The 27,608-nt window shown below is 36.2% G+C and overlaps 1 long non-coding RNA gene across 5 annotated transcripts in view; it reads right to left on the bottom strand.

Annotated features, from left to right (window-relative positions):
* Nucleotides 1-5,577: 5,577 nt before the first annotated feature.
* The window catches only part of LOC147371065 (uncharacterized), a 166,496-nt gene continuing 144,465 nt past the window's right edge, over nt 5,578-27,608 (bottom strand). For 4 of the 5 annotated variants that reach the window (XR_015166245.1, XR_015166249.1, XR_015166247.1 and 1 more), the window contains 2 exons: nt 12,122-12,240; nt 10,565-11,010 (listed from right to left, as the gene is read on the bottom strand). This is a non-coding gene — a long non-coding RNA (uncharacterized LOC147371065). Of the gene's footprint in view, nt 9,225-10,564; nt 11,011-12,121; nt 12,241-27,608 lie in introns of those variants that run through there. The other variant, XR_015166246.1, reaches the window with a different exon arrangement.

Here is a 27,608-nt window from a genome sequence, read left to right as displayed (position 1 = left end):
TATGTTTCCTTGAGTTCCTATCAAATATAAATTGGTTCATTTTCCAATTTACTTTTTCTCACAAGTCAGAGGAAATTTACCTTGTTAAAGAAATCACACTTACCACGCTAAAGGAATACAATGTACAAGGTAAACTGAATAATCACCTATTCTTTAAAGGAGAAAATTTTATGAAATAGGATTGAAGCAATGTATTTTTCAACTAAGCATTTTATTAACATGTATAATATTAAGAATTGATACTTTTGAAGTGTAGTGCTGGAGAAGCCTCTTGAGAGTCCCTTGAACAGCAAGGAAATCAAACTAGTCAATCTTAAAGGAAATCAACCCTGAATAATCAATGGAAGGACTGATGCTGAAGCTGAAGCGCCAATACTTTGGCCACCTGATGCAAATTAGTCAATTCATTGGAAAAGACCCTGATGCTGGGAAAGATTGAGGGCAGAAGGAGAAGATGGTGACAGAGGGTGAGATGGTTGGATGGCATCACCAATGCAGTGGACATGAACTTGGGAAAAGTCCAGGAGATGGTGAGGGACATGGAAGCCTGGAGTGCTGCAGTCCATGGTGTTGTGAAAAGTCGCACATGACTCAGACACTGAACAACAATAATATTAAGAATATGAATATGCATGAAAACTATAGGGAGTCAAAAATTGTGAACAGTTACTAATAGGTTTTGATGGCACAATAAGTTTGCTATTCCTTGATAAGAGTTAGAGGTAGTTACAAAGTACAAATTGTAGGTTGGCTCTTTAATACGCTATAGAAAGAGAAAGAAAAGGAATTTCATTGACTTTTGAGGAAAAAGTATAGATTAAGGGTATTTAGTCTTTAGTCCTTAGAAATCTGAATTGTAACAGTAGATATGCACAATTATATATTTCTTAAATTGACTTCTATACGCTCTTAGGAATGTAGATAAGAACATACTGTTAATTTGCTTTATTAAATAATGCTGATTACATAGTTACTGGTAGTTTTTAAAATATTGTGCTTTCATATTGAACACCCATATATTTTTTCCATTTTATTACAAAAAACACATCCAAGTGAAACTACTTAGAAAATATATACAATATTAGTACAGTTGCTTCAGTTAACTTTTACTTTTAATTAATTTCTTGTATTAAGATTTCATAAAGCATAATTTTAATGCTTATATATTTTATGTACTATAAATTATTTAATCATTTATAGGATATGTTTTTCTATTTCTTTATTGTTTCAAATAATGCTGTGGCAACTGTCTTCCCTCCTCTTTATTCACTCAATAAATTGTCATCAAATGTGTTTTCTGTGTCAGGCACCCTATGCCAGGTGTTGTGCTGGGTTTTGGAGATACCAAAGTGAATGAATGAGGAGGATAGCCTACAGTCACATACATGTACAGAAAACTGTGATAAATGCTAACATAATGTTGATATAAATCTGTGTGTACACCTCTAATCATGAATTGATTATTGGGTAAATATGAATAAACATCTTGAAGACTCTAGTTGTGTGCTGCCTAATGGTTTTCCAGAATGACTCAATTCAAGAATGACTTGGGCATAAGTTGAGATCACATTTCTTACCAAACTGCTATAAGAATATTATTAACATTTCATAGATAGTTGATAATTTGATAAGTAAAAATGATATTTTGTAGTTGACTTACTTCTCATTTCTTTATTAGTTAGGTTAAGCATATTTTTAAATGCTATTTAGCTTTTTCTGTCCTGCTACCCTGGTGGCTCAGATAGTAAAGAATCGACCAGCAATGCAGGAGACCTGGGTTCAATCCCTGGTTTGGGAAGATCCCCTGGAGGACAGCATGGCAACTCACTCTAGTATTCTTGCCTAGAATCCAATGGACAGAGGAGCCCAGTGGGCTTCAGTCCATGGGGTCACAAAGAATTAGCCATAACTGAGCAAGTAAGAGCATTTTCTATATCTTTTCTAAACTGTTAGTCCATTATCATTTCATCTTATCTCATTGGACCATTCAGTTCAGTTCAGTTGCTCAGTTGTGTCTGACTCTTTGCAACCCCATGGATTGCAGCACACCAGGCTTCCCTGTCCATCAGCAAGTCCTGGAGCTTACTCAAACTCATGTCCATCAAGTTGATGATGCCATCTAACCATCTCATCCTGTTTACCTCTTCTCTTCCTGCCTTCAGTCTTTTCCAGCATCAATTCTTTGGCGCTCAGCTTTCTTTATAGTCCAATTCTCGCATCTGTATTTAACTACTGGAAAAACCATAGCTTTGACTAGACCTACCTTTGTTGGCAAAGTAATGTTTCTGCTTTTTAATATGCTGTCTAGGTTGGTCATCAGAGAAGGCAATGGCAACCCACTCCAGTGTTCTTGCCTGGAGAATCCCAGGGACAGCAGGGCCTGGTGGGCTGCCATCTATGGGGTCGCACAGAGTCGGACACGACTGAAGCGACTTAGCAGCAGCAGCAGGTCGGTCATAACTTTTTTTCCAAGGAGTGTGTGTCTTTCAATTTCATGGCTGCAGTCACCACCGGCAGTGATTTTGGAGCCCAAGAAAATAAAGTCTGTCACTGTTTCCATTGTTTCCCCATCTATTTGCATGAAGTGATGGGACCAGATGCCATGATCTTCGTTTTTTGAATGTTGAGCTTTAAGCCAGCTTTATCACTCTCATCAAGAGGCTCTTTCTTTAGCTCCTCTTAGCTTTCTGCCATAAAGATGGTATCATCTGCAGATCTGAGGTTATTGGTATTTCTCCCAGCAATTTTGATTCCAGCTTGTGCTTCATCCAGCATGATGTACTGTGCATATAAGTTAAACAAGCAGGATGACAAAATACAGGCTTGACATACTCCGTTCCCAATTTGGAACCAATATGTTGTTCCATGTCCAGTTCTAACTATTGCTTCTTGAACTGCATACAGGTTTCTTAAGAGGCAAGTAAGGTAGTCTGGTATTCCCATCTCTTGAAAAATTTACCACTGTTTGTTGTGATCCACACAATCAAAGACTTTGGCATAGTCAATGAAGCAGGAGTAGATGTTCTTCTGGAACTCTCTTGCATGATCCAATGGACATTGGCAATTTGATCTCTGGTTTCTCTGCCTTTTCTAAATCCAACTTGAACATCTGAAAGTTCTTGATTCATGTACTGTTGAAGCCTAGCTTGGAGAATTTTCAGTATTACTTTGCTAGCGCGTAAGATGAGTGCAATTGTGTAGTAGTTTGAACATTCTTTGGCATTGCCTTTCTTTGGGATTAGAATGAAAATGGACCTTTTCCAGTCTTGTGGCCACTGCTGAATTTTCCAAATTTTGGGGGATATTATGTGCAGCATTTTCATCTCTTAGCATTATCTCTTAGGATTTGAAATAGCTCAGCTGGAATTCCATCACTTCCACCAGCTTTGTTCATGATGATGCTTCCTAAGGCCCACTTGACTTCACATTCCAAGATGTCTGGCTCTAGGTGAGTGGTCACACCATTGTGGTTATCTGGAGCATTAGTATTTTTCTTATCCACATGTACATTCTCTTTATACAGTAAAGTTATTTACATTTTTGTTAAATAATTTTAGTAAATATTTATACTCAGTTTGTATGCCCTTAAATTTTGTTTACATTTTTGATACATGTTTAAAATTGTAAATGTTTATTTTGATATTTTATCTTGTAATTTATTTCCACATATAATTGTTTTTCTCATTTAGTTGAAGGATGTATGTATGAAAGTGTTTCTCTATTCCTATATAGCTTCCTTTTTTCTGTTGTAAAGACAGTTTCTCACCAAGGTCACCATAAGATACAGAGGGCTTATTGACTGGTACTGGAATAGATCAAGGTAGACATCAGAAATGTAGGGAACTCTGGCAATTCACTGGTTCTAGCATCTCCCCCTGGTGAAACTTCAGTTATCTCCAAGTATAAATTCCCCCGCTATAACTTGGCCTCATCATGATCCCTCATGGCCCTGACCTACATCATTCTCTCTCTCTCTTTATATAAACTTTCCATATCAGATCCTTCTGCTAACTGATTAATGCTCTCCATGTTTCCCTATTCAGATTCCAAAAACCATGGGCCCACTTCATCTTTACACACCAGATCTCAATCTAGATTGCAGGGCAACATGAGGATTGACTATTCTTATATTAGGGTCTACTCTTTGATTACTTATCTTTACAAATAGGAAAGGGTAGGGTACCAGTGAATCAAGTTGAACAAGATTTGTCTGTGGGCTGGCTGGTATCACTTAAAAATGAATGTGGATATCAGAAGTCCTGTGATTGACACTGCTGTCAAAAAACTGTTGCAGGTAAGAATATAATTTAGCATTCAGGGGATGATAATTCTAATCTCAGCTCTGCTGCCAACCAGCTCTGTCTGAAACCTTATTTGGATCCCTTATCCTTTCTTAAAACACAGCTTGCTCATCTGAAAAATGTTGTAATTCTGTAGTCTGTAAGTTTCATTCCCATTCCAGAATATCTACAGTTCTTTTACACAGTATTTGACCATCAGGAAAAAAAGAGAGCAGTTCTATTCTGTAAAGCTGCTGACTTTAATGAGTAATCAAGGAATACTAATATCACTTAGCTGTGAACTGAATGGAACAACATATTTCAGAATATTTAAGTCCTGAGGTAGTTTAGAGAACTGATATTCAGAAGGAATAAATATGCAGAGTCTTTGGTTGATTACAAAGTAGCTCAGTTGGTAATGTGGTGTGAACAACCCACTTATTTAGTTATTTCTTTTGAACTCAATAAAAAAATTTTCCTAAATTCTTGTAGAGAACAATCATCACAAAATGCTCCTCAAACTACCCAAACCTAACACTTACACACAAAATCAGTCATGTCAACAGGAAACCCTTTAAGGGCAGGTTTGTTATTCAGCAATGATCAATGCTAGCTGCCATAGGAAACCCCGAATCTCAGTAACTGAACAAAATAAGTGTTTATTTCTGGATTATACCACAGTTTGGATATTTAATGTGTGGCCTTTTGAAAAATGAGAAAGAATCCTAGCTGTTCCCATCGTGGCACTGCTGTCTTCTAGGCTTCTTCAAAGTTCTCCATAGGTTTCTCTGCTTTGATCTGGCAACAAGCAAAGAGTGAGTGAGAGGAACTCTTGGTCAGTCCTGGAAGCAGTATAGAATATTTCCACTCACATTCTTTCAACAAGATGCAGGGATACAATCCTACCCTGTAGAAAGGGAGTTTGGGCAATAGTCTTCCTATGTGCCAGGGGAGGAAGGTGGACTGGTAATGTCTAGCCTGATGGCCTGTCACAAGGGGTGAAATGTGAAATATTTGCTAAAATGAAAACTCAAGGAACCACGCAAAATGAAGTTTCTCTTTTATGGCTGCCCTGATAATAATGAAATTATACAAAGCACATTTACTTCCTAGAAACTGAAAATAAATTTTCATATAGAAATAAAAATCATTTATCAAGATACTTTTGGATAATTCTTATTAGTCATGGGAAAATGTTGATAACTTTTGTATCAAGTGATTAGCACAGATTTTGATGATGTTTTCCCACACCAAATTTTTAAAATAAATTCTATACAACTAAATTTAAAATCTTAGAAAATTTGATATAAGGTGACTGCCAACAACACTGGAAATGTTTAGGAGGAAGTATGTTTTAATATTGCTAGAGATACACATAATAAAGAGCTCATTGGGACAGTCAGGATTTTTACATGATACTTTGTACACAGACGTCAGAACCCTTTTACAGTTTTTTCCATAGTTTCACATAAGAAACAATAAACTGTATTTCTTTTATTTTTCAGCTTCACTGCTCTCAGCACCTTGAATTACTCTTCCTGGTTGATTTTTCCTTCTCCTTTCCACTCATCCTTCATCCACACTCCTAAACAGAGTAAAATCTTCTGTCTCTACCATCCTATTCTTTTGTTATGACTTTTTTTTCTTATGGCTTCCAGTAGACTCCTTAGTATCTCTTCCTTAAGCTGTATCCCTATTCCCAATACTGTTGTGACTTGACTATCAGTTATACTTACCCAATAATTCAGAATATATTAAAAAATAGAACTTTAGTGTTAATTAGATGCCCAATGCACATTCTCTCATGCACAGAAAAATAGTTTTGTTGTTCTTAATACAGGAGTAATTTCTGGCCACATTCATGCAATGCCATCCCATGTTAACCTCCAAAGGAAACCAGGGCTAAAATTCTGATTTGAAGTGATTTTGATTTTTTATCGTGTTTTGTTTCCTGGCTGATTGATTAGTATAAATTCCTTTAGTTTCTTAGATTTAATTGTTTGGGACCTGAATGTGACATTCTTTTAATTTCATATGCTTAATGTTATTCTTTTCTTCAAATAGATAGCACAGAAACAGTATCTTGCATCTTTTTCCTTTCAGATACAACCATTGCCTTGTCAGAAAAGCAGAATATAAATCTCATTCTCTATCATCTTGGTTAGAAACCCATTTATCAATAAATAGTCTTCCTTAAGTTGTCTTTATATTGTCACAATAAACCATCAACAATTTCAAGGAAAGTTGCAATTAAAATATCTTTAAAGAATCATGGTTGTTATGGATACTGCTGAATATTCTACATTGTGGAGTGGTGAATTATTGTGAGATCTAATATTTATCAACCCTTAACCCTATTAAGATCCTATTTTAGGAAAAAAATTATGAAATTTACATTTCAATCTCAGTTCCACAATTCTGAATAATAGCATCAGGTAACAGTTCTTAATGGAATCATTTTGAATTGAATATTTAGTAAATGAGAATATCAGTGGAAAGTGGGAAATTTTTACAATATCAGTAATTAAATCCACTGGCTTATCCCCTCTTATGGTAAAAATCATTCTTGTAACCATTTTTACAATTGAGCTACACTAACTGAATACCTACTAAATACAAAGCATTGTTTATCTTGCCTATAAAAAATAATGGGCAATAACACACATATGCCCCATATATTTATTGATATAATGTGTGTAAATAAGTATGAACAACATATGATGAAATGCTAATTAATCATTAAATGATTTTTTAAGACTGATACTTGCTAATGTGGGTAATATACACCATATGTTTTTAAATGAAAAACTAGAAGACTCAATGTATAAAACATAACTTAAAGAAAACAATTTAAAGATATACTGAAAGGATATATGAGAAATATAATAATTTTCTTTGGATAGGCAATTATTTCTTCATGGTTTTCTGTACTTTCATGATTTCTGTTTTAAGCATATTACATGTCTATAAGAGGAAATGATAAATGTTATTAGAAAATATAATCTAGTCTCAGAAATGGCATGAATATAAATAAGTGTAATACTTTAAAGAGCTCTAGATTTATGTTTATTCAGCAATCTTATTTAATCTTTACTGTTTCAGATGTTTCACTAAGTACTGAGGATGCAGCCTGTACATTCAAGGAGCTTGTCCATTTGTAGCAAAGTGTTTGGGCAGTTCAGACAGACTGCTGTGGTTGACATCCCACACTCTAGGTTCCTGTCATACCAGAGAACCTCCAGGGTCATTACTCACATGAAAAAATTCATATCCTTGTAAATGACATCAAAGAATAATCCAAAAAGCATCACAACATGACCCAATTTGGCAGTTTTTTAAATGATGATTAGACTAATAGAAAACGATTTCTATCTCATATATAAGATATTTGAAGAGGAAAAGAGGCTTAGAAGCACTGCTATCCCAAACATTTGTAGATAATGGAAAGTTATAGTTTATGACTATTGAATTTCTCCTACATTTTAATATAGTATTTGTTGTTCAGTTGCTCAGTTGTGTCCAACTCTTTGCAACCCCATGGACTGCAGCATCCCAGGCTTCTCTGTCCTTCACCATCTCCCAGAGGTTGCTCAAACTCATGTCCATTGAGGCAGTGATGCCATCCAACCGTCTTGTCCTCTGCTGTCCCCTTCTCCTCCTGCCTTCAGTCTTTCCCAGAATCAGGGTCTTTTCTAATGAGTCGGCTCTTCGCCTCTTGGATGTAGACTACTATAGGATTTGCTCCATGTTTCCAATTTCATTAGAAGCTGAGAGACTTCCTGTATTCTAGGTGCTGTCCCAGGTCAAGTGGTGACTGGATCAGCGTTAGCTGTTATTATCCCCTCTTTGTGGTAGTATGGACCATATTATTTCTTCTTTACTGGACACTTGCAGTTTGGGATTGTAAATGAAAGGCTGTCCATTATAGTCCTCTGTGCAATATTAGAATGTTGATTTGGAATTTCAAAGCTTGAAAAACAAAATTGGTTTTCATAGAAGAATTAGAGGTAATATTTTGTATATAAGCTCATCTTCCATCATCCATATATAGCTTATTATCTAGTAGATGGGAGTTTATTTGCTTAAAATTAATCCATAACTTTTAATGTTTCTTGCAGACCTAGAAACTTGTGTTCTGCCTCAAAATAGATTTCTGTATGTCTGCTGTGGTGAAGCCTTTTAAACAATGCAATTAAGTCATCAAATAAAGTGATTCAAAATTGTGAGATAATCTAATTGAAAATAATATTAGCCCATCTACTGGGGATACTGGCTTACCCAAGGGTTATGGCCATGGCGTAGATGATTTTGAAGTTCAGTTGTTTACTAAAATGAATTCCATTTATTTGATAATTTTTCAAATTGTAATTCAATTTTGATCCGGGTGGGCTGCTTGGTATCTAGTTGTCTTGCACAGTGATATATTCTGAATTTTACCCTTTTGATTTTGATGCATAATCAACTTAATTTCTAGGTACAAATGGATTGTCATTTGGTCTGTCTGCCTAATGCACAGGTCAGCAAATTTCTATCAAAGCACATGTGGTTCAACACAAACTGCTAAGTGTTGCAGTGAAATAAGGAAGTGATTTGCTTATTTTCTTCTAAACACTCTCTGTACTGTGCTGTGCTTAGTCATTCAGTCATGTCTAGCTCTTTGTGACCCTTTGGACTATAGCCCACCAGTCTCCTGTTTTCATGGGATTTTTCAGGCAAGAATATTAGAGTGGGTTGCCATTTCCTTCTCCAGGGAATCTTCCAACCCAGGGATCAAATCCATGTCTCCGGTGTCTCCTGCATTGCAGGCAGTTTCTTTACCTGCTGAGCCATGATAGGACTATTTTTACTGTGTTTTTTAAGATCCACAAGGAGCCAGCCAATAAAGGGTATGCTAACAAGAACTTCATAGAGGATATAGTCTTCAGAGGAGATGATGAAATACAGCTGTAGATAGAAAAAGATTTGCAAAAATCATACCATTAGGCTAAGCTACTCCAACATCAAAACAGAAAGTTATAACAAAAAATAAACTGGCATATCTGACAGTAGTTATTAAAAATCTTAAAAGCAGCACAGACCTGGTGTGAGGAAACATTTCTGCATAACTTGGTAGGAGGGGGCATGGTTCCATAATGGGGGCATGATTCTATAACAGAACCACAGACCCTGATTCTCAGCATCTTTGGGATTTACCTAGAGTGTTCAATCATGCCTGCTATTTTTAGCCTGCTCAAAACATTTCTTCCCTAGACTTTTTCTCTGACCTTTCCTATAAAAAAGAAACAGAACAAAACATTTTTCTGACCTTTCCCTAAATCTGGCCAAGTAGGAAAACAATCTGATTAGACTTCTTGCTGTTAGCATGAAGTGAAGTGAAGTCGCTCAGTTGTGTCCAACTCTTTTCGACCCCATGGACTGTAGCCCACCAGGCTCCTCAGTCCATGGAATTTTCCAGGCATGAATACTGGAGTGGGTGGCCATTTCCTTCTCCAGGGGATCTTCCCGACCCAGGGATCAAAGCCGGGTCTTCTGCATTGTAGGCAGACGCTTTACTGTCTGAGCTACCAGGGAAGCAAACAAATGTTCTGACCACTGTTGTCATCCTGGAATGACATATTCTATAGCACTGTGGTCCATGTCAGGTGTTGCTTACTATGCACGTGTGACTGTGTGTAAGAATGAGTGTGTGTGTGTGAGTATGTTCTAAAAAGGAGATAAAGATAGAAAAATAGATGGCAATGGGGGGAGAGAGACAGACACACAAACTGTGAAACCTGATGTGAACTAAGACTGGATTTCTATATTTAACAGGAAACAGCATTATTGTTTTTGGGGGTTTGGAAAGGTTTCCCTGCAAAGCCAAATAATGTTCGTAATTTGTCAGGTTCTATAAATTCATATTTTAGGGATTTATCCCATAAACCTGAAATTTTGCCTTTTATCCTAGCAATTTCATACCTTAGTGTGGAGCAGTTTGCTATAACTTATTCTATTTTTGCACATTCAGTTAATTTTCATGGAATACTCTTTCCCCTTCTCTTATTCCCCATACCTAATGGTTAAAGACCTGGTTTAGTGTCTTTTCCCATTTTAAACTTTCTCTGAGACTTCTTAAGTTGAAATCTTTCTTCTTTGAGTCATGTTTACATGTGGTATTGAACTCTGATGATTATATTTATCATATGATTTATTTTGTATCTTTCTCCCCATCAGATTATGAGTTATTAAGTTTATAATTTATGCCTTCTGTATCTTAATAATTCTAGCATCTGGCACTTGACTCTTACAAATTGTTCATTGAATGAATACATGATTAAATGAGTTTGTGTTGTCAGAGAAGGGGAAAACTTCAAGCATTAAGAAAGCTTTCAGAGGAGGAGAGGTGAGGGAGAAAGACACTGCTGTGTGCACTGAAATGAATTTTACCGTCTTCACAGTTTCATTTAGGGCTGACCCTTTGTGTCAGTTACCACCTGGGCCGAGCTCTGTGTACCTACAATCATGCCCTTGATTTGCAACCAAGGCTGCTGCTATTCGTAGAACCCGTAGGAGATTCAGACTCTCAGAGTCCGTTGAAAGGCTTTTCTTAAAAGAGCATTTCTACTGCTGCAACCGCCTATTATGATTTGTCTTTTGTGATAATTTCCCAGAAGTCTTCACCAAATTCTTTGTTCAATTAATCCTGGAAGATCTTCAGTGCACAGACAGACAGCTTTAAGGTACTGAGGACCTAAAAGAAATAATTTTGCACATAGGTAAACAATCTCCTTTTAGACATATTATAGACTTTTGACTGGGAGAGGTAATTTACAACAGCTCAAGTTAATGACTGTCAATGTCAACAAATACAGCTCTGCCATGACATAGGGATTATCAAGGTAAAAGGTGAAAGTTTCTGGGTTGATTTAACAATGGGCATTTGTGAACATGTATAAATAAATCAAATTTAAAAGAGTTCTTTCCATAAGAATACTTTATCTGCAATTAAAACTCGCCCTAGAAAAAAAAGAGAGAAGCAATTTTCAACTTAAATACTTGTAAGTACTGTACTCTAGAGAACTCAAAAGCAGTTCAAGGTCAGTGTTAGGGTTGCTATTCTCTTTCAGAGGAGATACTGCCAAAACAAGAACTACTTCATAGCACTTGTGTGATAGAGATGCTAGAAGACTTGTAACACTCTATCTTCCTCACTTACCTGCTCTTATTTATTCACAGGATGCACTGGTTATTTCTTATTGTCTGAGTAATATTGAGAGGTTTTATCATATCAATTTTAGGACTATTTAACTTAAAACTTTGACAACTTGGTTATTCCTCAGAGATTTTTATATAAGTAAATTGGCCTTTCCAGCAAAACAGAAAGTTCTCTTAGAAGTTTGAGATCATGATATATACTTTTTCCCAATTGTGCCAGGTACATAGAATCTTGTGGAACTGAATTAGTTTGTAATAGGATAGTTGGGAAACCTCCCTAGCTTTTGATAAACGAATGAGTATCTGGATTCTTTTCCCTGGATATAATTGTGTGGATGTTAGAGAAGTGATGGTATGGGCTGATTCTCAGAAACTAAAATTAGCAGACTGAGAATTCTTATGAAGACATAATCTGATTGCTTTTCATGTATGGAAATACAACCTAGATATGAAAAGAGCTGGGTACAAGGACAATAGAATTTTGAGGAGAAACTCTTAAGTTCTAATTCCTTCTTTTCTCATATTGCACTGCATGGGTTGTTGCTTACAGTAAGAAACAACAACAGCAACAGTACCACCAGCACAGCACCAGAAGGTAGGAAAATGGGTGGTAAGATGGTAGGAAAATAGCAGAATGGAACTCTTACCTTGCTGTTGTAGAAGGTGAATAACAGTAGATGCTCAGGCATTTTGGCTGGCTCTTCCCCACCATTGCTGCTAGGACCACAGAGGAGGAATGGAGGATCCCTAAGGGTAGCGTTGCTGACTGTGGAGAGAGACCCACAAAGAGTAGTTCAACAAAGCTTGTAAAGTTAGAAAATCTCCAATTTGAGGTAAATCCCTCTACCTTACATCGCATAAAGAAGAGTTGGCGGGCCAAAAACAATATAAACGAAAAATTAAATGTAAGGCAAGTATAATCAGTATTCTCAAAGAGATAAAGGAAAATAGTGGAAAAGACAAGCATAACAACATTTTAAAGAGAAAAAGACTCAACATAAGGATTAAAATATGAGAATGAGTAACACTGGATAACAAATTAGTGACTTTAAAGATTAAATTGAGGAATTCAAAAAAATTTATCAGGAAAGAAAAATAATAGAAAAACAAATTAGGGATGTGAAGGACAAGTATGCACATGTTAACTACCACCTTAAAGGTTTTTTCCAGAAAACCAATTGGACAAAAAGTGGCAGGGAGGAAGTGTTTAAAGAAATGGTGAACTAGAATTTCTAAGAATTAAAGAGAGATAAGCATCAACAAGTTTCATAGTACTAAAGCCTTAGGACAATTAAAAAAATACAAACATACTAGAGTGAATTTTAAAACATCGAAGACCTTTCTTAAAGTTTCCAATAGAAAGAGCAGATTATTTAAAAAGAAACAAGAAATGGACTGTAACATACTTCTCAATGTTAATCTTATATGCAAAATACATGTAACATTTGTTTTATGAATAAGAAGAGCAACGTTGTTAAAGAATCAGAATAAAAGAACTTGAAATCTAGACTACTATATTCAATAATAGTAATTTAAATGTAAAGGAAACATACTTAAATATTTTTAGACAAATGAGCTCAGAAGATTCATCAAGCAAATGGCTCTTTTGAAAACTCTTTCAGAAGTATACCAAAAAGTTGTCAAATAAACCTAGGAAGATCTAAAAAATATATAGAATGTAGAGGTGAGGAAATCACTTAGTAAGTTTTCTTGCTGTTAAAACAAACCTAAAATCCATAAAAGATCCATAAATCTAAGAGTTAAAAATGTAGAAAATACAAATGTGGTGGTGGAACTGAAAGTATGTCATGGAGAGTTTAGATGATCAGGGTATTGATAAGCGTAACAAATGGGTAGAAAGTAAAAAAAAAAAAAAAAATTAATTAATGCAGACATATATCATTTCCCTGGTAACCAAATGAGGAAATTAAATTCAATATTAACTTTTATACAGTGAGAAGAACGTCGATAAGTCCAATGGAAAGTATGGAAGAAGAATTAAAGTATAAAAAATGTATAATAGAAAAAGTCAATAAAATATGAAGATAGAAATGAGTGCCACCAACAGTTGTGATAAATGTAAATGTGTTAAATTCACTGACAAAACAGATCTTTAAAATGAATTAGAAAATTATCCAACAATATATAACATCTAAAGAAACAGTTCAAATAAAAGATAACAAAAATTGAGAATAAATATATGACTTAAAATTACCAAAACAAAAATGTATTATTTTCTTAGAACCAAGCCTCTCATTGTAGACAACTAAAAAGCAGATTAAATTTTAAAATTATTTCTGTATTCATAGAAGAGTTGATAAGACAGGCCAAAATTAAAGGGAAAAATAAGAACCAAAAGAAAGCAAGTACAAAAGCTATTTTGACTAAAATCTGGCAAGTTTGAAATATGCCTCTTCTTTGGGAACTATGCTTTTTCTACTGAGGTTCTTGTCCACACATGCAGAAATCTACAAGTGTCTGGGAATTTACTCTCCTTCTGTATAGCCTGTGACTAGTGGCTGACAGATACAGGAGTATGACAGCTTAGTTTACTTGCCCTAGACATCTGTGAAGTGTAACTTTAGAGTTCCTCTGCAGGATCTGGCTGAAGCTATGCTCTATAGGTCTTTGTTTGAGATTATACTCTTGCTTTGTTCTCTTCCCTCTCCTGCTTCCCTTTCATATAAATGTATGAGCAATGTGCAAGGTTTATAATGAGCAAGTCCTTCATGGCTAAAACAGCAGTGTGTGTATTTGGTGGTATATTTGAGAAGTGAGGCAACAGAGAGAAGGTAGGGATTGTGGAAGGAGAAGTTGTGTCGTTGGGCATAAGACTGAAAAAGTAAGCTGGAACTGAGTTTTGCAGCATCATTAACACCAAACTAAGTAGATTCAGTTATGCTCCAGGTAATGGGAAGTCAGTGAAGGATTTTTAAGAATAGGACTGATGTGATAAGTCCTACATTTTACAGCAAAATTGTTGGAACCATGAAAGACAATATGAAAGTTTTCATTGAAGTCCAAAGAAAAGAACTGAGCTGAGTCAGAGAATAAAAAGGACTGTAAGAATGGGAGACAAATTAGAGATGAAATCGACAAGACAAATTCACCATTTACATGTGAGAAAGGGTGGGGGGAAGAGTTAAAAATGACTTCAAAACTTGCTTGTTAAATTAGGTAGCTTATTTATTGATATATGGAAGGAAGAATGAGAAACAAGTTTTGACAAAGATATTGAGTTCAATTTTTTATTTTTGAGATACATACTGAATAACCATGTGAAAATAAGTAAAACCTGTAAATGGGAGTATATGATTGTAGTTTAATTTTAGAGACTGGTGAAAATCTATAAAGTGTGAAAGCTGAGGAAACAGTCCTGGGTAAAAGCAACATGTAAGGAGTAGAAGCAAGAGTTGAGCAAAACAGACATAGACAAGAGGAAACAGAAATAGATAAGAGGAGATTTTGGTAGTATCATAAAAAACAACAGATGAGAAAGGAGTGAAAAATATGAGGGTAGTTGCCATAAAATGCTGCAATAAAGACTGAAAATGTACTCTTCTGCTTGGCAATTAGAATGTCATTGATAACTTTTTTTACATATAGCTTTAAGAGAGACTTAAAAGTAAAAATAGAGACTAGTCTTTTTTTAAATTTTTAAATACAGACTACTCTTTAAGGAATTTGGACTGTGAAGGGTGGGACAATATCAAGAATTGACTTTTTAAAGAATGGGAATAACTAAGCATGATTAGTTATGGAAGTTAGGAAAATAAGAAGGGGCCAATGGAGAGGTTGATGTTGAATAAGTGAAACATTTAATTAGAAAAGGAAGCAAGAATATACAATGGATTAAAGACAATCTCTTTAACAAGTGGTGCTGGGAAAACTGGTCAACCACTTGTAAAAGAATGAAACTAGAGCACTTTCTAACACCATACACAAAAATAAACTCAAAATGGATTAAAGATCTAAACGTAAGACCAGAAACTATAAAACTCCTAGAGGAGAACATAGGCAAAACACTCTCCGACATACATCACAGCAGGATCCTCTATGACCCACCTCCCAGAATATTGGAAATAAAAGCAAAAATAAACAAATGGGACCTAATTAAACTTAAAAGCTTCTGCACAACAAAGGAAACTATAAGCAAGGTGAAAAGACAGCCTTCAGAATGGGAGAAAATAATAGCAAATGAAGCAACTGACAAACAACTAATCTCAAAAATATACAAGCAACTCCTACAGCTCAATTCCAGAAAAATAAATGACCCAATCAAAAAATGGGCCAAAGAACTAAATAGACATTTCTCCAAAGAAGACATACAGATGGCTAACAAACACATGAAAAGATGCTCAACATCACTCATTATCAGAGAAATGCAAATCAAACCCACTATGAGGTACCATTTCACGCCAGTCAGAATGGCTGCGATCCAAAAGTCTACAAGCAATAAATGCTGGAGAGGGTGTGGAGAAAAGGGAACCCTCTTACACTGTTGGTGGGAATGCAAACTAGTACAGCCACTATGGAGAACAGTGTGGAGATTCCTTAAAAAACTGGAAATAGAACTGCCTTATGATCCAGCAATCCCACTGCTGGGCATACACACTGAGGAAACCAGAAGGGAAAGAGACACGTGTACCCCAATGTTCATTGTAGCACTGTTTATAATAGCTAGGACATGGAAGCAACCTAGATGTCCATCACCAGAAGAATGGATAAGAAAGCAGTGGTACATATACACAATGGAGTATTACTCAGCCATTAAAAAGAATACATTTGAATCAGTTCTAATGAGGTGGATGAAACTGAAGCCTATTATACAGAGTGAAGTAAGCCAGAAAGAAAAACACCAATACAGTATACTAACGCATATATATGGAATTTAGAAAGATGGTAACAATAACCCTGTATACAAGACAGCAAAAGAGACACTGATGTATAGAACAGTCTTTTGGACTCTGTGAGAGAGGGAGAGGGTGGGGAGATTTGGGAGAATGGCATTGAAATACGTATAATATCATATATGAAATGAGTCACGAGTCCAGGTTCAATGCACGATACTGGATGCTTGGGGCTGGTGCACTGGGACGACCCAGAGGGATGGTATGGGGAGGGAGGAAGGAGGAGGGTTCAGGATGGGGAACACATGTATACCTGTGGCGGATTCATTTTGATATTTGGCAAAACCAATACAATATTGTAAAGTTTAAAAGTAAAATAAAATTTAAAAAAAAAAGAAAAAAAACATGGCAGTGAAATTGAATGTATATGAGCTAACGTGTAAATGTTACTCTAAATGGAGTCCACCAGTTGATTCTGAAACCCATATGTAAACTCAAGAGACTACTGTTTACATCAATTGGGCTACTAATTCATCAAATTGTCAGTTGATTCTGACAAAAATGAGGAAAGAGAATTCTTTTCCATCAGTAGCGGTGGGACAACTGGATATCAATATGCAAAATTTTGCATCTGGATGCTTAATTCACATTAGACACAACATTTAACTCAAAATAGATCAAAGACCTAAAGGTAAGAGCTAAAACTATAAAATTTGTAGAAGAAAACACAAGTAAATCTTTGTGACTTTGGATTATATAGTGATTTTTTTAGCTATGAGATGAAAACCACAAGCAAAAAAAGGAATGGAATCAAAATTTTTAGATTTTTGTGCTTCAAATGACATCATCAAAAAATTAAAGAGAGAAAATATTTGCAATCCCACTTTTGATGAGGTCTGTATCCAGAATATATGAAGCTCATTAAAAAAAAAGTAAATAACCCAATTAAAAATGGGCAGAGGACTTATAAATAAATTTCTCCAAGAAGATACAGGAACATTTAATAAGCACATTAAAGATGTTCAACATTATTAATCACCACAGGAATGCAAATCAAAGCCACAACGAGATACCACTTCACAACTCACTATGATAGTTATAGTAAAAAGAAAAATAACTGACAATTAAAAAAACTGGTGAGGATGTAAAGAAATTGAAACCCTCAAACACTGCTGGTGGGAATGTTAATTGGTGCAGCTACACTGGAAAATAGTGTGGCAGTTCCTCAAAATGTTAGATATAGCATTACTAGATGACCTACAAATCCACTCAAGTATCTACACAAACAAAAACATGTCTACATCAAAACTTGTGTGCAGATGTTCACAGCATCCTTATGCATAATAGCCAAAAAGAGGACACAACCCAAATTTCCAACAACCGCTGAATGAATAAACAAAATGTGGCATATCTATTTAATAGAATAATATTAGGGAAATCAAAGGAATGGAGTACTGGTAACTGCTACTATATGAATGAACCAAAAAACAGTATGCTATGTAAAGAAAGCCAGTCTTAAAAAACCATATAGAGCCTGGCCCCTTTTATATGAAATGTCTAGACTAGGCAATTCTGTGAAGACAGAAAGCAGATTATTGGTTGTCTGGGGCTGGCAGTGAGGAGGTTTGCTGAGGGTAAATTAGAGGTAAATGCTAATGGGTATAGATTTCTTTTTGAGGTAATGAAAATGTCCTAAATTTAGATTGCAGTGATAGTTGAAAACTCAGTAAACTAAAAACCACTGAACTTTAAATGAGTTAATATCATGGTATAATTTTATCTCATTAAGCTGTTTAATTATTGCTTATCACAGAAAATGTACTGACTAGGTTCTAGTAGAAAGGTTTTTATTTTTCTGAAATTTTTTCCAAGATTTTTCTCAGCTTGGGCCATAGAGTGAAGGAATTTTATACTATTGTTTAGAAAGAGTGACTAAACTGTAGATCTGGGTTTTTGCTAGAATGTTCTATAACTATGTTTTCCTCCTCAGAGAATGAAACAAACGCTATGGAACCAAATAATTTTTAGGATGAAAAGTCCATATGACCTATCATTGTGTATTTACAGTTTGTTGGCTTGACATTCATTACTGATTGGAATTTCTTTGGAAATTGGAACTTCTACTCTGAGATTATGAATGAAAATTAATATTTTCCAACTTGACTCTTAAAGGTAACTTGACCTGCAAAGATATAAGTCTTTGCATCTGAGGTCAATGCACTGATCAGTCTGGCTTGCAGTGTTTATTGCTAGACAATGGAAAACACAGATGATACAATGGAGCCTGGCGGGTTACAGTCCGTGAAGTTGCAAAGAGTTGGACATGACTGAGTGACTGAACACACCGCACACACAGGAGGTGATGTCAGTCTTATTCATGCTATTATAATTTACTTTAAAGGCCAAATTAATGTTTTTTGACAGGACATTAAATTTTCACCTTTATAAACTAAGAAAACAGAATTACCTTGGATAGTCTTTTTAAAATCTATTGCAATGTATGCATTTCTAAACAAACAATTTTTTAAAATTATTTTAAACAGCTAGGATTTAGAACAGCTTGGAGCTTAAATCTCATGGCACTCAAGACTCTTAAAACAGGACCACTATTCTAATCGTTATGGACTGATGGTTTTTTTTTTTTATTTCATTTATTTATTTAGCCTATGAATATAATTTTCCAATACCAATTGTTGACAAATCTGGTGTTCCTACAGTAGAGTTCAATCACTCAGTTGTGTCCGACTTTTTGTGATTCCCAAGGACTGCAGCATCCAGGCTTCCCTGTCCATCACCAAATCCTGGAGCTTGCTCCTTCCAAATTCATATGTTAAAATCCTAACCCCCAATATGATAGTATTAGAAGGCAAGGCAGGGCTTTGCGGGTAATTAGGTCATGAGGGTTCCACCCTCATGAATGGGATTAGTGCCTTAAAAAAGAGACCCCAGAGAACTTTCTAGTTCTCTTTTGGTCATGTGAAGATATAAGGAGAAGTCTGCAGTCTAAAAGAGAGTTCTCACCAGAACTTAACCATATTGACAACTTGATCTTAGATCTCCAGTCTCCAGAACTGTCTATGGTACATAGACAACCTGTTATAGCAGCCTGAACTGCCTAGGCTATTAGTCAATTGTCTTGTACAAAATTAAAAATCGATTTATAGTTTGTACTATACAGTCCATGGAATTCTCCAGGCCAGAATACTGGAGTGGGTAGCCTTTCCCTTCTCCAGGGGATCTTTCTAACCCAGGGATTGAATGGGGTCTCCTGCATTTCAGGCAGATTCTTTACCAACTGAGGTATCAGGAAATCTCCATAATTTGTACAGATATACACTAAAGGCACCTACTCAAGTTCAAATAACATACAAACCCTATGTTTCTAATTTGGAGTTGTACTATTTATTTAGTGCAGAAGATAGTTAAAAGAAGCTTCTTTACCCAACTGCATTTGAATTTTTCCAGAAAATGAAACCTTTGTTATAAGATGCTCAAGAAAGAAAGCTCAGTTCTCTGGTAAAATTCAGCATCAAACAAGAGTCTGTCTCCACAGTGAATGAAGTGCCAAAGTGGAACACCTCAGGGTGAGACTCATTGAAATAACACACCCCATAGTAAGTCACAGGCCAGGTCATGAGTTTTATATAATCTTTGGACTTGAAATGGCAGTACCCCTGCCAAGCAAACACAAGCCCTCCTTGGAGGAAAGTACCATTATTGTGTGTGCACACCAAGTTGCTACAGTTGTGTGTGACTCTTTGCAGCCCCATGGACTGCAGACTGCCAGGCTCCTCTATCTATGAGATTTCCCAGGCAAGAACATTGGAGTGGGTTATAATTTCCTCCTCTAGGGGATCTTTCCTACCCAGAGATCAAACTCAAGTCTCCTGCAGCTCCTGAATTGGCAGGTAGATTCTTTACCACTAGTGCCACCTGAGAAGCCCATCATTATTGTAGTCTTCAAAATATTTTCAGAATAATTTTTCAAATACAAAGTCTAGAATGTAGCAAAAAAAAAAAATCAGACATACAAGGAAATAAATTCTGAATTTCAGAAAAAGAAACAAAATAGTTTCAGTTAAGTTCAGTTGCTCAGTCGTGTCCGACTCTTTGAGACCCCATGAATTGCAGCACGCCAGGCCTCCCTGTCCATCACCAACTCCTGGAGTTCACCCAAACTCATGTCCATCGACTCAGTGATGCCATCCAGCCGTCTCATCCTCTGTCGTCCCCTTCTCCTCCTGCCCCAATCCCTCCCAGCATCAGAGTCTTTTCCAATGAGTCAACTCTTCGCATGAGGTGGCCAAAGTACTGGAGTTTCAGCTTCAGCATCATTCCTACCAATGAACACCCAGGACTGATCTCCTTTAGAATGGACTGGTTGGATCTCCTTGCAGTCCAAAGGACTCTCAAGAGTCTTCTCCAACACCACAGTTCAAAAGCATCAATTATTTGGCACTCAGCTTTCTTCACAGTCCAATTCTCACATCCATACATGACCACTGGAAAAACCATAGCTTTGACTAGATGGACCTTTGTTAGCAAAGTAATGTCTCTGCTTTTGAATATGCTATCTAGGTTGGTCATAACTTTCCTTCCAAGGAATAAGCGTCTTTTAATTTCATGGCTGCAGTCACCATCTGCAGTGATTTTGGAGCCCCCAAAAATAACGTCTGACACTGTTTCCACTGTTTCCCCATTTATTTGCCATGAAGTGATGGGACCAGATGCCATGATCTTCGTTTTCTGAATGTTGGGCTTTAAGCCAACTTTTTCACTCTCCTCTTTCACTTTAATGAAGGCCTTATAACAGAGAATATAGGTTAAATTACAACAAAATTGGAGCCTATTACCTGCTCAGCTATAATGCAAATAGTGAGTAGAGTTATGTATTCAGGAAGATATCTAGGGTCAAGTTAGAATAAGGAGCACTAATTTTTTTAATTCATAACTTCCAAAAATAAGAAAACTGTTTTTTGAAAACTACTAATAATTTGACCTAAGTAAAAGAGGTATAGAAAACTCTCAATATTTTCTTCATTTAATTAGAACCTCTTGTCCTACAGGGAAGACTTACATTTCATCTTCAGATTCTATAATTATGAATAAATTGTTGAGGCAAATGTTGTTTTAAATAAAGTAAAATTGAGCTTATATTAGGTTGTACCCATGTATAAAATTTTTATTGGTTTTCTTCAAAGATCAATTGAGATTTTAGGCTAAAGGAAAGTTACAAATAGGATCAAAGCTACAAGGTGATGAAAAATGATGAAAGTAATAAACAAAGATCCTTTGTGAAAAAATTTAAGAATCATGGATGTAATAGACACAATGCAAAGGATTAAAATCTATATTGGATGTAAAGGATGTAAATCTTTAATGTGGTTACGTACAAGGTTCCTAAGAGCTTGCTTTATATAATAAAAAATAACTTATGTGCTCTCTAATACAAACTTTGTAGACTGCAATTTTGGAAGAGCCTAATGGAAAAATTGAGAAGTTGATTTGCCCCAGGTTGTCCAGATAATTCATGGCTATATTAGCACTAGGCACAAAATGGGTTGTAAATATATTAATAATACTTAAAAAATTAAAGATGACTTATCTTCTCTCTTGGGATCTGTCATTACACTTGGCTAAAGGATTGCTGAGCTGCTGTTTACAACCTACATGTCCATCGGCAGATGAATGGATAAGAAAGCTGTAGTACTACATGATGGAATATTACTCAGCTATTAAAAAGAATGCATTGGAATCAGTTCTAATGAGGTGGATGAAACTGAAGCCTATTATACAGAGTGAAGTAAGTCGGAAAGAAAAACACCAAATACAGTATATTAATGCATATATATGGAATTTAGAAAGATGGTAATGATGACCCTATATGTGAGACAGCAAAAGAGACACAGATTTAAGAACAGACTTTTGGACTTTGTGGGAGAAGGCGAGGGTGGGATGATTTGAGAGTAGCATTGAAACATATATATTATCATATGTGAAACAGATCACCAGTCCAGGTTTGATGCATGAGACAGGGTGCTCAGGGCTGGTGCACTGGGATGACCCTGAGGGATGGGATGGGGAAGGAGGTGGGAGGGGGGTTCAGGATGGGGAACACATGTACACCCATGGCTGACTCATGTAAATGTATGGCAAAAACCACTACAATATTGTAAAGTAATTAGCCTCCAATTAAAATAAAAAAAAAAAGAATTGCTGCAGAATAGTTTGTACCATAACTTTCAATTGTGCTAATCAGCAACAGTTTTTCTCTCTCAACCCCAATCACAGAAACATACTTCTGAGGCTCAGTTAATTGTAGTTGCTTGTAAATGGCCTTTGACTGATGAGTACAGTTGAAAAATATAGTCAGGCAAGTTGTCAGCCTGCATGTAGATATAGCCAATGATGGCTTGAAAGATACTGGAGTAAGTGATCTGTGGCAATAAATCAAGACAACTACTGCATGCCAGTGCTGAATAGATTTAAAAGAAAAAAAGTGACCAAACAGGATATTCCGCCTGCAATATTGGAGACCTGGGTTCGATTCCTAGGTTGGGAAGATCCCTTAGAGAAGGGAAAGGCTACCCACTCCAGCATTCTGTCCTGGAGAATTCCACGGACTGTATAGTCCATGGGTTGCAAAGAGTCAGACACGCCTGAATGACTTTCACTTCACTTCACTGAAATCTACTTAAATTTTAATAAAATCAGATGAAGTCAATACTGTTCTACTTCCCTGTTGGTAGATAACTTCTTAAACATTCAGATCCTACACTTTTAATAGAAATTGACTGGGTTTTCATTATTTATTCATCCCAGGATGCACTTATAAATATGAAATATCATTATTTGGGTTTGTTATACCATTAGCTTTAAAATTTTATAAACTAGCAAACAGGTGACAAATTGGATAAGTTAAGAACGTGTATTGTTGTAAGAATAGTGTATCAGTAAGAAATACCCTTGATACAAGAGGAAAACTAAAGGCTATGTAAAATTTACTAAGAACATTTGGTTTAAAAGAATGTAGTTTTCAAGATTTTGAAATACTAAATTTGTCTTAATGTCTGAAAAGTGTTTAAAAAAATTCTAAACCAGGATTTGTTTCATATTAGTCTTTTCAAAAATGGTTACCTTACTTTTGTTTTCATTTGTTCCCATTTGTAAGGATATACTTTACATGCCTCAAAAAGGAATTTATAATAAGTCATGGCTTTCTGATTGAAGAGGTATGGATACTAGATTTTTTCCTTTCTCTTTCCATAAAAAAAAACCACTTTTTTGATAAAAAGAGGCCCAACAAGTACTGTTTTATTGGTCAAAGCTCTGAAAAACTTGTTACTCTAGATTTAGTTCTGATCATCAAGGAAACTTTTTCATGGCAATGTGATCATAAAATAAATCTTGGGGAAAAAATAAGAATTGGAAAATACTAAAATTAACAGAAGGGACCTTTACATTTTAAATTAATAATTGTTAATATTTCAGAAAACGAAGATCATGGCATCTGGTCCCATCACTTCATGGGAAATAGATGGGGAAACAGTGGAAACAGTATCAGACTTTATTTTTTGGGGCTCCAAAATCACTGCAGATGGTGACTGCAGCCATGAAATTAAAAGACGCTTACTCCTTGGAAGGAAAGTTAGGACCAACCTAGATAGCATATTCAAAAGCAGAGACATTACTTTGCCAACAAAGGTCCGTCTAGTCAAGGCTATGGTTTTTCCAGTGGTCATGTATGGATGTGAGAGTTGGACTGTGAAGAAGGCTGAGCGCCAAAGAATTGATGCTTTTGAACTGTGGTGTTGGAGAAGACTCTTGAGAGTCCCTTGGACTGCAAGGAGATCCAACCAGTCCATTCTGAAGGAGATCGGTCCTGGGTGTTCTTTGGAAGGAATGATGCTAAAGCTGAAACTCCAGTACTTTGGCCACCTCATGTGAAGAGTTGACTCACTGGAAAAGACTCTGATGCTGGGAGGGATTGGGGGGCAGGAGGAAGAGGGGACAATGGAGGATGAGATGGCTGGATGGCATCACCAACTCGATGGACATGAGTTTGAGTGAACTCCGGGAGTTGGTGATGGACAGGGAGGCCTGGTGTGCTGCGATTCATGAGGTCGCAAAGAGTTGGACACGACTGAGTGACTGAACTGAACTGATCTGAATATTATGTAACTCTTAGATGCTAAGCACTATAAAAACCTCTGTAGGAAAAAAATAATAAGGTAAAGGTCTTACTTTCTAACATCTTACAATTAAATGGGGAATGCTGATATGATAACAGGGAGTTACAGTATACTGTGCTAAATTTCACAGAAGGGTAACATGAAGAAATGCAGGATGTAGGAGAGGTGCTTACTTTAGATTTGGAGGATCAATGAAGTCTTCTCAGGGAGATTATCTCTAAAGTCTGATGGATGAATAAGATAACAAGAAAGTTGAGGACAAGAAGAGTGTTCCCAATGAAGAGTACTTATGTAAAGACTAGGAATCATAATTATGAATATATAATAGATCTCCCCACTGCTTAGAAAAGATGGCGAGATGCTTGTAAATACAGACAGGAGGCAGAATCATTCCACTCCTATTTTTGCATCTATCCTTATCATTATGGAAAAGTTATCATCAAACTAGGATGAAGAGAAAAACACCATTAAATGTGAATTGCAGTCCCAGAAAAAAATAGATTATCTAAAGCTACCCAGACATTTTAAATTAATTCTAGTTTGTAGCCACAGATAAATTACATCCCAAGGTGTTGAAAGGGCTTACAGATGTAATCACAGAGTGATTGGCAGCAATCTGCAGAAATCATGGAGGAAAAGAATGGTGCCAGGAGATGTGATCTGAGTGAATGTCATACCAGTTCTCTCCAAGGGTAAGATGGAAGATTCTAGAAACTTTTAGATCGGCAGTGTCAATATTTAATATTTAGCATTCTAGACTTGATTACTCTAACAAGTAATTGTGAATATTTGGAAACTAATGTAACTACCTGTAGGATTCAGTCTGAAAGTAATAAAAACATTTCTGCCAAATTAGTTTTATTTAGTTTTCCATAGGTGAGGTCCCTGAGAGATTTCAGGAGGTTGGGAGTTTGCACTATTTGTATCTAAGTTAGGATTTTGATGAAATTACTCAGGATGTCTTTGTGGACTGGTGTAGAACTATGCCGGTAGGTAGGTGGAGGTGTAACTGGTTGAACACTGTGTGTAATTAGTAATTTGGTGTTAGTTTGCAGGGAGGTTTCTTTCTCAGGCTTTGTCCGTGGCCTTGTTTTGGTCACATTTTAAAATCTAATCCAACTGAAGCAGCATCAGTCTCGAAGAAGGCAGCTTATATATTGACTGATAGAAACAATTTAAAAAAATGTCTTAGAACACATAAAAAATCACGACTTTGAGATTTAGCAGTAGAAATGCAGGATTGAAAATCAGTTACCTAAGAGATCTTAAAGTTCACCTCAAAAGCAATGCAAAGTGAAATTAAAAACACTATAGGTCCTTTGGTTAACTGCAAAATCCCAAAGTTGTACCTGCTTAAACAACAGTGAATTCAAGCTAAGACTGTATTAACAGAGGAGCAGTTACCAAAATGAGGTGAGCGGCAATAAGACTGATTACGAATATTTCACTGAGCTTGGACTTTGGTCAAACTCATCTTGAGTATCATATACAGTTATAGATGCATGGTAGACAGAAGATATAGCTATTTCCTCAATGTCCATTCCACCTGCCTTGTTGATACCAGCAGTAAGGTTTGAGTGGACTTGACCTCAGTCCAGCTTCAAGAGTAAGCTATGCTCAGTGAAGGTCAATCAGGAAAATTCCATCTCCCTCTTTGCACTGTAATTGGTTTAATTAATCCAGGCCTAAGCTTATCAGTGTTTGGAGTTTGCCTGATTTTAGGGATTGACTCGGGGGTGGCCAATTGATGTAAATCTCAGTGTTTTCTTTTTCCCAGCAGTTAATGGGAAGCAACCTGCCTCTCCTGCTGAATGAGGCATCAGGCAGCACTAATTGCTGCTGGCAGGCATCCAACAACTATGAGGGAAGTCATCAGTCTGAGGAGAAAGTTCACAAACACAGAGATAAAGGGAGAGAAGAGCAAGGCAATGGAGAATGGACTCAGAGCTCTGACCAAACTATGCCTAAATTGTCCTGAGGCTGGAGTTTTTAGCTGTTCTTTAAGCCAAATTGAGTTGTTTTTATTTATTTATTTTTTAATCGCCTTTAACAGAAACCATTCTAACAAATCCAATGGCAAAATGCTAAGATTAGTGTCAGAAGAAAGGGAGGCCATGCCATAAGAAGAAAGTTTAAAAGAACTGCAGAAGAGGGAATCTTAAGGGTCATATGTGTTGTTTAGAAACATCCTCCCCAAGGAAGGGAGAATGGATTGTTGTTACTGTTAGAGAATTCAAGGCTAGGACTATTGTTGCCGAGTTCTGAGAAGGCAAATTTTGACTCCATATAAGACACTGAGAGTTATCCTTTCAAAGAACGTTCCTAATTTTTAGAGGGAGGCATTCCATCATTGAAAGAGTCATTTGCTAATTATTGGAAGTGCTAAGACAAAGAATGGTGAACTTCTCCTCTGTTAATACAGTTTTAGCTTGAATTCACTGTTGTTTAAGCAGGTGCAACTTTGAGATTTTGCAGCTAACCAAAGAACCTACTTTTTAATTTCACTTTGTATTGCTTTTGAGTTGAACTTTAAGATCTCTTAGGCAACTGATTTTCAAACCTGCATCTCTAAGTTCTACTAAGTCCCAGGATGTGATGGCATTTTTCTGTCCTTTGTTATTTATATGAAGATGAGGAAGCTGCTGGATTAAGAGACCTTAATTCCTGCCTTGGCTTTCCTTAGCACCTGAAGTTTTCTCTGAATCTGTATTCTCACCTGAAGAATGAATGGGTTAAAATACAGAGTTTCTAAAACTGTTTCTAGCTCTAAAACTTTTTGCCATGCCAAGAAAACTACTGGAAGTGTGATAGCAAGACTCTTGACCTGCTACCTCTCAAGGTAATAGTAAAATCTAAAAATGGGAAATTAGAATATCACTTTCCCATTAATCACATCACTTCTTGAAGTTAAAATGAGGGATTGCCTTGGGAAATACCATCTAGATCTAATTCCTGAAGATATTATGAGCATATTTCAGAAATGGAAACTTCTATGACATGAATTATCAAAAATTCAATCAATTAGCAAGAAGTTATTGAGCACTTGCACCCCTAGGCCTGTGCTAGGCACGATGATAGAGAAAATCTTACTT

The sequence above is a fragment of the Bos grunniens genome, chromosome 6 (genome assembly GCF_055505025.1).
Source record: "Bos grunniens cultivar Pamir isolate PY7600 chromosome 6, Bosgru_T2T1.0, whole genome shotgun sequence".
Classification (NCBI taxonomy): domain Eukaryota; kingdom Metazoa; phylum Chordata; class Mammalia; order Artiodactyla; family Bovidae; genus Bos; species Bos grunniens.
This window is presented reverse-complemented; position numbering and strand designations above follow the sequence as displayed.